Raw genomic sequence first — 14,594 nt, 5'->3', positions numbered from 1 at the left:
CTGCTTATCTCAATATAATCAATGTTTAAAGTTTTGTTCTCAGTGTTTCTGCTTCGTATAGGATCTCCCAGCATCATCACTGTGCTGTCCAATCATTGTGTGCTAGGTTACCCTTATAGTGCAATGTCTGTTTTGCACAAAGAGAAGCATGTGTGTCAAATATAAATAAGCACAGAACAGAAAAAGCTGCTCGTTTCTTCTATTTAGAGTCAAGTTAGTGTTTTGTGTCTTTGTTTGAGGCCTAATGTCAAGCAGAGGTGTGTGTAACTGGACTGGTCTGTTATATGTGTGAAATGTGTGCTTCTCTTCAGCATCATCTTTGTCACTGCTGATTCCTTTGTGTCATCATTTGTTGAGAAGAGAGAACAGTTATAACGGAGGAGCAAAAGGAAGCCCTGAAATCTGCATCCAACAAGGAAGTGTTGGCTCACCAGTGATCCCAGCAGAGGCTACTGGTTTGGCTCCAGTTGTTATAGATTCAATGATGTTGTTGCTACAGATACATGTCAGCATCTTTATCGTAGTAAAGTCTTGTAATGTGAGGATAGAAACAAGGCAGAAAACAGCTCCATGATCTGATCTTAATGATGTTGTTTTTATTTCTGTCTTTCAGAACTGGATTGGAAACTATCAAAGGTCTAAAAACAGCCTCAACCCTCCCAAAGAGCAAACTTTACACACGTCATCTTTCAGCTACAATCTTTGTTGCAGGGATCTTCTGCCAAACAAGGCTGAGAGAAGATTTCTTACAGCTGTCATGTTGATGCTGTTTCAATCTTTGGGCAAACACACTCATATATTAGGGCTGATATCAGGGCTGCACAAGTTCTTTGTGTTTGTGATCATGAATAATAGAAGTGTGCCTGTTGAAGATCATGTTTGCTACATGATTATATGTCCTGTTATTGTTCTGTATTATATTCAGCTTTCAGCATCCTTTCCCAGCCCCCTGTTACACCATCCATACAAAGCCAATCTGACTGTGAGCCAATGTGTTTGATAGTTTGTGTTGGATCAATAGATTTGACAGACTTGGTTCATCCAGAGGGAAACAGTCCAAATTCAGATCTAATGAAATGATGGAGGCTGTTTCCTACCACGGTGCTAATGTGTGACTAACAAGGCTCATGGTCTCCAGCAGACAAGCGCCTGGAATGAGCTGAGTGTTGCTTTGGTGGGTCTATGCCCACGTCATGCCATCAGGATTCATATTGGCAATAGTTCATATCTCTGTTCTTTAGCCTTCATCACAAAGCTGTGAAGGAAAAACAATCCAAACATCTAACAGGATTTGATGGATGCAAAGTCCACTGAGCTCTTTGTCATTTACAAACTTGTCCAACCAACAAGAGCACAGATGAAAAACACAGTGACAGTTAAAGGATTTTGCCATATATGAGCATAGATTACTTTCATATAGATTTTCAATGCAGGCTTTTGGTGAGCCGCTGGGTTCTGTCTAATAATCATCTCAGCATTTTACAATAGAACAGCTCTTTATTAGCTCTTCATTTATTGTTATTGGACATGAAACAAGGAAGCTGTGTTTCTCATTGGATGTTAGTTTCATGTTCATCAGGATCATTTTCTAAAGAGCTGATATTTAGACCATTTACTGCACTGGCTGCACATCCTGTCTACATTTCTCTGTATGTGCTGTGTTTGTCTTTGCATATTTCTCCATGTTGACACAAACAGTGAACAGCAGTAGATCTACTCTTCATCTGTTTTAGGCCCAGTGAAAGACATGAAGCAGAAATGGTGTCATTAGGAGAAGAAGAGAAGAACAAGTCCGGCGAGGAGGCAGCAGCTCTTAAAGATGAAACACAGCAACTTAGCCCTGAGCTCAGAGAGCTTCACATGAAAAAGCTCCTCAAGCAGATCATGTCAGAGGTTTGTCATCAACAGGAGGAACTGTTAATATCATAGGATGAAGGATGCTTGTCAGCTGGATGAAGAAGGTTATTTAATGGCAAACGTTCACACTGAAGTCAAATTGTTGTCGTGTTGAACAGATTCATGTACTGATCGTCTCCAGAATGTTAGAAGAGCTTCAATGAATCATTAGAAACAACTTACAGCTGCACAGTTGTGTCAAACCAATCTTTGTGTCATTGTGGGATTTTGTGTTTCTACATGTGACACACGTCTAAAACATGCACACAATCTGAACACAAACAGGGACTCATTTGTTACCACAGCCAGATGCTGAGAGCCATTTCCTTGTAGTCCTGTGTCTATATATATGAACCATTAGATGTTATTGGAATGATTGTCAGCTTTGATAGTTTCATGTATGTTTAGCTGGACGGCTGTTTGATCCTCGACATGTTTAAAGGTGTCCAGTCCTGAGACACTGGGGGTGGAAACAGCTGTGATGTCATTGGACTGTCACAAAGACAGAAGTGCATGAAGTGAGCAGCCAAGGAGCCGCTGATGTTTTGGATTCAACAGCATTTGAAAGGTTGACACAGACACATTTGCACATAGAAAGCTGAATTTGTCATATGCCACAGTGAACTCACTGTTCAGTGTTTTTCAGGAAGCTTCTTAACTGCCTCTGCTGCCAAACAAGCAGCTGATGTCCTTGAGAAGAAGCTGAAGAAGTCTTCAACAACAAATACAGGAAGTGGACTTTCAAATACTAGATTCACTTTAGACTCACACAAGAAATGACTCAACTAGCTGTGTTTGATTGACTCCTTTGACTATATGAAAGCTCAGTGTGTGTCTGTACACAGACTGTTGTGTTGGACTATTATTCAGTTGTGTGCTGAATGTTTTCAAATGTCTGCATCTAAGTGTAGATGAGGCTGGGGGTCATGGGAGGCCACCATAGCAGACTCTTCAACATCATGACATCATCATAAATGCTGCTGGACTGTCTGATGGGCTGACGGTGAAAAAGCCGTCGAGAAGGAAACAGAAGACATTTCAGAGGCTGCAGGCAGATTTCTTTGATTTGGGGCCTTTTTCAGCTTTATTGGACAGAGCAGTGAAGATAAGTGACAGCAAAGCAGAGGGAGAGAGAAAGGGGACGTGGTCAGAATCAAAGCCAGGCCAGCTGCTCTCCACCTCGTGGCACATGGTCACCTGCTCATCCTAGTGAGCTCCACCAGGAGCCCTTTCACACAGTTTACACTGTCAAACACTGTGTGTGGACCTCAGCTAACAATAGGCTACATTTAAGTCTGGACTACATGCTTTTATATTGAGGAGATTTTTCACTGTTTTTATTCCATCAGAAGCTCAACATCATGAGCAGCTTTGACATAAAGACATCAAACTCAAGCTGACTTTAAACTAGATCTACTTTTAATACAGGTGCTCAAAAACAACAAACATCTTTATTATATATCAGGACAGAAAGTCATTTCATCTCAAATGAAAACAGCTTTATTTGGAATAATCAGCACTATCAACTGGTTTGGGATCTCCACCAGTTTCATGTCTTTACAGCTTCTCCAACAAAGTTCCTGTAAAATCAGCATTTTTGTCTTTATTGGTTTGATAGTGATTGATTATTCAGTCCCAATCTGCTGTCATCTAAAGAACAAAATGATGTTTCTATGAGTCAAAAAGCTCCAGATGTTGTCGGCTTCACAAAGAAAACAAAGATTAGGAACTTAAACACAAAGTGTTTGGAGCCAAAATGTTACCAAGCTGCTCTTTTTGAAATGGCAGAGGTACAGTGGTGTCTAACAGCACACTGTGGAAGGCAAACATGTTATTGTTGGATTAAACTTCATGAATCCTTTGTAGATTTGAGCTTTTGGAGCCTTTCTTTTCTCTTCAGGTGTACAGATGCTGAGGAGGCAGGTGAAGCAGGTGGAGCTGTTGTAATGCTGGCAGAGGGTGTGTCTTAGTAACTCGGTGAGGTAGAACTGGATCCAACATTGTGGATGTGTTGATGTTGGAGCCATTAAGATTCTCTGGCCACACTGTAGGATTTCCCTTTGATTCACTGCGGGGGCATTTTGGAGTCTGTCAATGAAACTCTTCATATTTGTGTTTGACACCAGTTTATAGAAACAGAGAAATGTGTCATGCTTTTGTTCGGCCTCCACAAATATACACATTACAAAATAACACATATTGTACTATGCTGCCCACTTCCTGATCTTACTGGATCTGTGTGTGAGGTTGGTGAAGGAAACACATGTTTACTGAGTGAATCGCTGCCATTAGGAACTAGTTTTTATATCACAGCCTAGAAATCACACAGGACCATTTCTGCAAGTGAAAAGTGTCATTGGGGGAAAATAATTGTAGAGTTTGTGCGACTGTTGTTTGTAAATGAAGAACTGTCCCAACTACATGTGCTGCTGACCTTTGACCTTTTCTTTAGGTGCACAGAGGAGTCTGTGGAAACATCCAGAACTGAGGCAGTGCTACAGATGTCTTCAAATAAAGTGGTGTATTATCCATGTTTTCTATGGATCACATCCAACATCCTGATCTAACAAGCCCCCTTTTTGTGGATTTTAGAGCCTCTGACTTTTGCTGCGTCTGCGTCTCATTTCAAGCACAAGAGCAAGAAGTGGATGAAGAAATGGGGCGAGTGGGGTCAGTGTAGTGCATGTAAGCTGTGCTCACACATGCTTTCACAAAGAACGTGTATTCATTGGCAGCATTAAGGTGCACTTTAGTCTTCATAATAATAAAGTATTCTGACTTTATTCTTCTGAATCCTCACAGTCATGTTGCAGCTCTGCTTTGCTTTAAGAAAATGTTCTACCAGGATGTTACTTTCCTAAACGTGTTCTCCAAATGTTCCCAAAGACTTTGTTCTAAGTAGTTCTACATGATGAAACATTCACACTAAGTTTAAGAAGGACACACAAACACCATCTGTCCTTTCATCATGTGTACAAACGTGTTCAGATGTCAAATATACCGTGAATGGATGCAAATGTGGATCGTTCCAATAAAATGAGACAGTTTTGTAAGTGGATCACAGTTTGAAGTTCATTGAAACCTATAAGAACATGTTGTTCAAACCAACTTTATCCAACAGGAAGAAGCATCAGGGGAACAGGAAACATCCAAACATGTTTACTGTAAGAAATGCACAAAGGAAGGAAACACAATCCTACACACGACCACTTTAAAATGGACATTTAGCTTTTCAAACATCAGGGAGTGCTGCAATAAAAACACTGTGCCCATTCTGATCAGATTGAAAGATTTATAGAGATTTATACATGTGCTGGAAAAGGATTTGATATCAACATATATGCAGATTAGTAGGAGCATTTTCTTCATATTGATTTAGAGTTCAGTACTAGGAACATGTAGAATTAACATCTGTGTACATGACGAGTGATGAAAATTCAAAGTCAGGCTTTCAAAGGACGTCAGAATTGGAGTTTCTATCTGTGACTGTCCCAGAGGAACCTACCTGAGGGATAATTAAAGATCTGTCTATCTAGAAAGACTTGCATTGATCCACAGTGTACAATTCTTTCTAATCTATTAACATCTTCCTCCAAATCCTGTTTCTGCTGCATCAGAAGGGCTCAAACCACCTGCTGTTTCTACTGGACCATCAATTCTACTTTATGATGATCTTCAAAGATAAAAACGTGAGTTTATTTGTGAACTCTGTGAAATGCGTCTGATGTTTAGTTTGAACCAATCCTAACCCTGAGTGACGGGTAGAGGACGGAAGTGACGGGTAAGGTAAGCGACGGGTAAGGTAAGCGACCCATGTTGTAGGTGACGTCAGACGCCGGAGATTTGGCGGAAAAAACAAAGCGAATGGTAGCGTAGAGTTTAACAAAGTTTCCTTAAGCTTCAGTACTGCCAAATAAACTAACCAACTGTCATATAACTAACAACATCTGTCTTATCATCTCTAACACCCTGGAGGACAACGGGGAGAGTTTAGACGCTCTCCAAGAATACATCGAACGCTGCTTCCAAGATTTAGTAATGAAGAAGGCCCAGAGTGCATCTTCCCCGGCCAAAACCGAGACGCCGTCATCGAAGAGATGTCGTCCGGCAGACTCCCCCGGCACAACATCGCCTGCCGGCAAAGACATCGCAGATATCCTGGAGTCAATCGACAAGCGATTGTCCAGTTTCGATGCGAGGCTGTCCCTGGTGGAGATTCTACACCGGGAATTTAAATCTCTGAGAGAATCCCTGGAATTCAGCCAGCAGCAGGTGGAAACGCTTGCCGCTGAAAATGCCACGCTACGGGAGTCGGTCAAATCTCTCGCCGATAACGTGACCCAGCTAAACACTGAAAATAAAAAAATAAAAGAGTCCGTTATCGATCTACAAGCCCGTAGCATGAGAGACAATCTTGTTTTTTCTGGTATTCCAGAATCTACCGGAGAGGACGCGGAGGCAACGGTGAAAAGCTTCATTAAAATCCACCTGAAGCTGCCGGAGGACACCGTAAAGAACATCGCCTTCGACAGAGTGCATCGCTTGGGGGGCGTGAGGTCGCGGACCGGGAGACCACGTCCTATTGTGGCCAAATTTGGTCAATTTAAACAGAAGGAACAGGTGAAGAGTCGCGGCAGGGAACTGAAAGGAACGGACTTCAGCGTGAACGACCAGTTCCCCAAAGAGATCCTGGAACGACGCAAGGTCCTGTTCCCAGTCCGACGTAGCTTCATGCAGAAAGGCTCCCGCGCTGTCATCGCCGTGGACCGGCTCTACGTGGACGGACAGCTCTACCGCGACCCCGGCACCACACCGTGGTTATATTGACTGCACTCCAGATAAGAACCCGCTACACTCTTTTCTTATTCATTCACACTTTCTCCTTTAACATGGGTTGAACCTAGTAATATCAGTATGATGTCATAGCAGATATAACACCGTCACCCTCCGTCATTACTTTAATTGGAATGTTTCCGTTTCTTTTCTTTTTTTTGTTGTCGCTCACACTTTATGTGGTTTCTTTCTTTCTCTTGTCTTTCACTGCTGTGATCACCTACTTCCCCACTCACCTACAAACAACACCCTCTATTTCTCCATATATTCGCACCACGATCACGCAAACACACACGCTCAACGGCAGCACATTTACAACAGCCTCACAGCAAGCACAGACTTACAGGACACATACGCAAGCCACGCTTGTTCATATTAGTGAATAGTCACACACATAGTCAGACTTATGGAGCCTATCACCACACTTTTTTCTCTTTCTATTTACAAACAAGTGATGTTTCCACATTTTCTCCACCCGTCTAAACGGAACACCCAGCTTACATCATTAGACATACACACACAATTATGGGCATGCTGAGGTTTGTCACATGGAATGTAAATGGGGCTGGCACCAGAGGAAAGAGGTTAAAGATATTTAACCAGCTTAAAAAACTACAGGCAGATGTTGTTTTATTACAAGAAACTCACAGACCTGTTACAGGTTTAAACGAACTTAAAACACCTGAGTTTCCTAATGTGTTTGCAGCTTGTTATAATTCTAGACAAAGAGGAGTAGCAATTTTAATACATAAAAATGTTAATTTTACAGTACTTGATACAGTTATGGATCCAGAGGGTAGATTTCTAATTATTAAACTATCAATATTGAACAAAAAACTATGTATTGTAAGTATATATGGTCCTAATGTTGATGAACCCTCATTCTTCCACGGATTTTTTAGTGCACTCTCTGAACACCTTGATTGCACACTCATTCTTGGAGGCGACCTCAACCTTGGACTAAATGAAGAAATGGATAGGCTCAACACAACAGGAACTCAGCGCAATTGGCAATCCACAAATATAATCAAACAGTATATGAGCGACTATGGCCTTTGCGATGCATGGCGCTCCCTTCACCCCAACAGTAAGGAATATACTTTCTTCTCACATGTTCATCACTCCTACTCTCGTCTGGATTATTTTTTGGTCAGCAGCTCACTGCTGAGTGACATTTCAGACACTGAGATTCACCCTATAGCTGTCAGCGATCATGCTCCTGTATCTTTAACACTAATACACAAGAATAATACTACGCCAAGTAAAAACTGGAGATTTAACACATCACTACTTAAAGATGAAGACTTTATTAAATATTTTAAAAAGGAATGGACTTCATATTTAGACTTTAATGACACTCCCGGAACATCTGCTTCTGTTCTATGGGAAGCAGGAAAAGCTGTGATGAGAGGTAAAATAATTTCTTTCTCATCACACAAAAAGAAAGAAGAAAACAAAAATATTCAGGAATTAGAAAAAACCATCAAATCCTTAGAAGAAGCCTACGCGTTCCACCAAGATCAAGAAATAATGAACAAAATATGCAAAACAAAACTAGAATTAAATGAAATTATTAATAGAAAAACACAATTCCTTGTACAAAGACTTCGCTTGCAGAATTTTGAACACAGTAACAAACCAGGTCGATTTCTAGCAAACCAGTTAAAAATAAATAAAGAAAAAACAACTATATGTGCCACTAAAGATTTATCAGGGAACACAATATATGACCCTGGAAGAATAAACAAGATTTTTAGGGATTTCTATGAAACTTTATATTCACCACAAATAAACCCGTCTAAAAATGAAATTGATTTGTTTCTTGACAACGTAACTCTTCCAAAATTACTAGACAGTCAAGCAATGGCACTGGATTCGCCACTGACGCCAGGTGAACTCCAGGAAGCCCTGATAAGTATGCCCATTAATAAAGCTCCAGGTCCAGACGGCTTTCCTGCAGAATTCTACAAAGAATTCTGGACAATTTTGGCACCAGTATTCCATGGAATGTTGCAGGAAATCAAGAAAAATGGCAGACTACCACCAAATATGAATTCTGCTAACATTAGTCTCCTGCTAAAACCAGGAAAAGACCCTTTATTTCCCTCAAGTTATCGTCCAATATCCCTTATAAATGTAGACCTTAAAATAATCTGCAAAGCTCTCTCAAAGAGATTAGAGAAAATAACCCCCCTCTTAATTCATCCTGACCAAACTGGTTTCATAAAAGGTCGGCACTCCTCAACAAATACTCGTAGATTTCTTAATTTAATAGACTACTCATACAATAAAAACATTGAAACCATAATATTATCTCTAGATGCAGAAAAAGCATTTGACAGAGTTAACTGGAAATTTTTATTTGCAACTTTACACAAATTTGGTTTTGGAAACTCTTTCATAAATTGGATAAGAATATTATACAATTCCCCAACAGCTCGTATCAGAACAAATGACCAGACATCCTCCAGCTTTTGTCTCCTGAGGGGCACCAGACAGGGATGCCCACTCTCCCCTTCACTTTTTGCAATTTTTATCGAACCTCTAGCAGCAGCACTTAGACAGGCTACAACAATTAAGGGCATAAAATGTAATAACGTAGAACATAAAATCAGTCTCTATGCAGATGATGTGTTGCTTTTTCTGCAAAACTCACAAATCAACCTCTCTGAGGTAATTACTCTAATAAACTGGTTTTCAAGAGTTTCAGACTATTCAATTAACTGGCCAAAATCTACAGTTCTTCCCATTAACTGCTCCTTCCACAATTCATCTTCTGCCCCACTACAATCTGGAAATATTAAATATTTAGGTATTATTGTTTCTCCTAAGCTTTCAGACTTAATTAAATTAAACCACATCCCACTTCTAAAGAAAGTAGAAGGCGATCTGACTAGATGGAAATCTCTACCCATATCACTCATGGGAAGGGTCGCCACTATAAAAATGATGATCTTGCCAAAAATAAATTACTTATTTTTAATGATCCCTAACAAACCATCACAAGATTGGTTCAGATCTCTGGATTCACATATTTCTAAATTCCTTTGGAAAGATAAACCCCCGCGCATCAGCTTAAAAACGCTACAAAGAACCAAGGATAGAGGAGGACTAGATCTGCCTAATTTTCACCAATACTTCTTAGCCAACAGGCTTCAGTTCATCTCAGAATGGTTAAAATGTACCCTCTTAGATGAGCCCTGGCTAGATGTTGAACAGGCACTATGCAATGATCTAGAGATTTCAGACCTACCATTTATTAGCTCAAACATCAAAAGACATGAATGCTTTAAAAGCATCAACATCAGCTTTTCTCTGTCAGCATGGTGGGAGTTTCTAAAAATAACGGAGTCTTCATTAATCCCATGCAAACGTACACCTATCTGGAATAACCCTGACATATTACAAAACAAAAATATGATTAATTTCCCAGAATGGAGTTGTAAAGGAATTAAATACTTAGAACATATATTAGAGGGAACAGAATTTATTCCATTTGACAAACTAGTTATACAATATGGGATCAACAAGAAAAGATTTTTAGAATATCAACAAATTAAATCCATAGTAAAAAAGAAATTTAACCTCAGTCAAGTTGAATTACAAACACCACCAAGTGTGGTTCAATTTCTTACTCTTAAATCCCCCAAACTATTATCTAAAATATACAGAACACTTTCTAAAATAGATGAATCAATATCCCTTCCTATTGCAAAGTGGGAAGCAGATTTATCAGTCAGCTTAGACCAAAACGTCTGGTCTCAGATTTGCTTAAAAACCTTTAAATTTATTAAAAATCCCAATCTGCAATTAATACAATACAAAATACTGCATAGAGTGCACTATACAGGTCATCGAATGTTTAAGATGGGCTTTACATCCGCCAACAACTGCTCACACTGTCAAGGCAATACACCAGACAGTTACATCCACGCTCTTTGGTTCTGTCCACCAGTGCAGAAGTTTTGGCACGAGATATGTGAGGACTTATCAAAGTGTCTGAAATGTAAAATTCCAACCTCCCCTTTAGTATGCTTGTTGGGAAATTTGGATGATGTCACTACAGAAATTAATACAGTCCACATGGTTTTTATTGCCCTATGCATCGCCAAGAAAACGGTCCTCATGAACTGGAAAAATAAAAATAATCTTAATTCTAGCCAATACAGAAACTATCTAATAGATCACATTAGTCTCGATATAGCCTCTGCCACCACATTAGATCAATCCCTCTGGGCTCCTTTGATCGGCTCCATCACCTAGCGGGGGTGGGGGGTCGTGGTTTGGTCCCGCCTTGGCTATTGTGGTTGATGTGGAGGTTGGGATGGGCTTAGGGCACCTGGAGGACCCCTAGAGACGTTATCCCTGGAGGGCTTAACCCGGGGGTTGTGTTCATAACCTGGTTAGTGGCTCTGGTCGCTCTCAGAGGTTGTTCTCCTCGTGGCCGCGTGCAGCGGGGCTGGAGGATGGTCTGTGCTGGCGGACGTAGGTTACTGGCCTGGTGGCCTGGCTGCCCCTGAGTGGATCCGGGGCGGGCGTGGGGGTTTGGGGTTCGGGGGTGCTTCGCCTCCGTGCTGGGGCTCTGGCTGGGCCTTGGGGGCTTCGGTCCTCGTCGGTGTGTCGCCGAGGTTGTGGGCGGGTGGGTGCACGGGGGCTCAGCCCTGGCGCAGGGGGCCTCTTGTGCATCGGCCTAACCGGGGGGCTCTTGAACTGGCAGGGAGGTTGTTCCATCTTTGCAGGAGTCCACTCTGCAGGTGGGGGAGAGACATAGGAGAGGTGGAGAATAAACTTAACCTGGGTGTCTGTGTCTTGTGTAGTCTGGGAGATGATTGAATGTTGGGGTGGGTACAGTTTTCTCTGCGGTGGGGTAGAGTGGGCTGCCCCGGGTCCTGTGGGGCTTGGCGGTGTTGCTGCCGTAGGCCCCGGTCTGGATGGGCCTGGGCTCCCTTGCCTTGGTGGATACCAGGGGACGGGGGTGCATATTGGGGTCAGCGGGGGAGCTGGCCCTAGGGAGGGACACCCTCCCCTCCCTTCTTTTCCTCCCCATCCCCGTCTGCCTCCCTCTTCACGCTCCACCACACCCACCCACACAGGTAGGGCTTTGGGGTGCGGGTGTGTCACCAGGGTGCAGGGGAGACATTCCCCCCTCCTCTGTCCTCTTCTGGCCACCTGTGCCTCAATTTTATCTCACAACTTAGACATCCACATTACTTACACTCTCATAACACACACATATATATATATATATATAGGGCCTTGAGGGTGGGCACGTTAACGGCGTCCAGTAGACGGTCTGTGTATTCAAACCTGCCTCTGGCGCCGGTGCCCACCTCTCAATTTTAAATCCATGTAGACATTGAGGGTTCTCGGGAGGGGCCGTGCTATCACCTGCTGCTCTCTGGCAGCAGCACCATGCTCTCCCTTGTTTTAAATACACTTTAGAGCAACACGCAGCAACACTACACTTGAGCGGGAGGAGGGAGGTATGGGGTCTTAACACACCCCTGTTCTCTGCTAGCCATCGGGGCGGGGGGGCTGGGAAGAGATGCTGGCTGTCCGATTGGCCTCCCTGCTGCTGCGGAGCCTGGGGCGGTCTGCTTGCCTCCACCCCGGAGGGAAGGGTAACATCTCTTGGGTCTGGGTGCCGTTTCCATCTCTGGGGGTGAGGATACCTGGACCCGGGATATAGAGTATGTTTGGGGAGTGTGATTGTGTGTACATGTCCATTTACGTTTATTCCTGCGTTGGGTGAGTGCTGAGTGTTTGTATATGTGTGCATGAGGGTGGGAATGCATGTCTGTGTCTGTGTGTGCCTGTTTGTCTGTGTCTATATGTCAGGTCGGGTCTTAGACTTCACCTCTCTGGGAACTCCAAGGCCCTCCAAAGTGTGGAGGCCTATCTCCCCTCACCACACTCCCTGCCGGTGACTGATGCCCTCAGGGGTCGGTGCGTTGGTGGTTCTTGGTGTCCGGGGCTGGGCGCTCAGGTATGTACCAGCTCACTCCCGGTGACTACTTGGCGGGGCCTGGCGCCTGCTGCTCGGTCAGGCCTCTTCCGGGGCGCGGGGGGCCCTCGGGCCTCCGGCCTCTGTGCCTGCGGCTCGGTTCACTCTGGCACAGCTGGCTGCCGGCAGAGCCGGCGGGCACGCCGGTGCAGCCCCCTCTAGCTTCTGCCCGGTGGCTACTGGGTGACCCCTCATCTGGGGATCCTCAGCCCTTCCCATGAAGGTGGCACGGATGCCCCTCCGGTGGTCCTCCTTGGGCTCTTGCACTCTGGGGCCTCTGGATGTCTGGGGCCTGGATCTCCTCCATGCCTGCTTCATGCCCTGGGGGACGGGGCTATGGCTCTCTACATCCTCTAGCAGACCATTACATGGGGAAACCATTTGAATACAAGCGCGCCGATCCACACAGGTGTGCACATGGGTGTTCACTATTCGTAGACTTAAATCACACCTTTCTTGGCTGCTACTTCAAAGCACATTGTGCGCTGTCTGTCCTGCGTGCTGCACAACAACATTCAATATTTAGTATTTACTGCTGTTTTCACTTAGCTAGATTAATGCGATGGTGTTGTGTATAGTATGTTGCATTGTTTTGTTTTGTTTTTTTGCCTGTTTTCTATTCTTTTTCTCTCAACAGGTGATCCCGGAGATATTTTTTCTTCCCCCCTTTCTCACTGTCCCTCTCCCCTTCTGTTTTTCTTTTCCTTCCTCTTTCTTTCTCCCTTTCCTATCCCTCACTCATGTCTGTCCCGTCTGTAACAACTGAAAATAAAATAAATAATAAAAACAAAGGTCGATCAAATGGACCAATACGGCAATGCCATGATGATCCATTTGGCAAAATAAATCCATTGGGTATCCTTGTTGGTCTTCAGACAACAATTCTGACGGCTAAAGAACCAAATGGGACAGGGGAAAAAAAAAAAAAAAAAAAAAAAAAAAAATAGTTTGAACCAATCCTGTGTCAGCTGCAGCCACATCATTGCCACGCATACAAATGGGTGCGTTCCTGTTTAGACCTGCTGGCTGTCAATGGGCTTCATTCCATTTCAGACTGCCGGTGGTCGGCTGTAAACTCAACATGTCTCCTGTGTTAGAAGAGACGATGATTTTAAATTTGCACATTGAATAGTTTCTTTCCAACACTGTGGAGCTACCAGCCCAGTATATGTAGCCCACAGTAGATGGAGTTATCAAGCTGCACTGACAAACATCAGGACTCATGTAATCCCTACATGTGGACCTTTCACAGATGATCCAAGTGCAGATTCAACTCTGCATTACATTTGACTTCAGCTGTTACACACTTTCATTTTCTAGCTGTGTCACTTCCTGCTTTTTGGATCAGATAGTTTATCCATGTCCACAAATGTTTGGCTGCATGTTTTTATCATCTATATTTTCCAGTCTTCATACAGCCGATATTTCATGTGAGCTCCAATCTGCCAGCTGCCATCACGTTTTCAGGGTTCATTCAGTGTTGAAATGTAGGACAAACAGCAGCACATGTTCTCTAAATTCAATTCAATTCAATTCAATTCAATTTTATTTATATAGCGCCAAATCACAACAAATGTCGCCTCAAGGCGCTTCATAGATACAGAGAAAAGCCCAACAATCATATGACCCCCTATGAGCAAGCACTTTGGCGACAGTGGGAAGGAAAAACTCCCTTTTAACAGGAAGAAACCTCCGGCAGAACCAGGCTCAGGGAGGGGCGGCCATCTGCTGCGACCGGTTGGGGTGAGAGAAGGAAGACAGGATAAAAGACATGCTGTGGAAGAGAGACAGAGATTAATAACAGATACGATTCAATACAGAGAGGTCTATTAATACATAGTGAGTGAGAAAGGTGACTGGA

General features: G+C 43.2%; 1 protein-coding gene across 1 annotated transcript in view; it reads right to left on the bottom strand.

Annotated features, from left to right (window-relative positions):
- LOC146507525 (E3 SUMO-protein ligase ZBED1-like) overlaps positions 1-14,594 on the bottom strand; it is a 459,484-nt gene that overhangs the window by 420,750 nt on the left and 24,140 nt on the right. The gene's annotated exons all lie outside the window — the stretch shown is intronic.

The sequence above is a fragment of the Neolamprologus multifasciatus genome, chromosome 11 (genome assembly GCF_963576455.1).
Source record: "Neolamprologus multifasciatus chromosome 11, fNeoMul1.2, whole genome shotgun sequence".
NCBI lineage: Eukaryota > Metazoa > Chordata > Actinopteri > Cichliformes > Cichlidae > Neolamprologus > Neolamprologus multifasciatus.
This window is presented reverse-complemented; position numbering and strand designations above follow the sequence as displayed.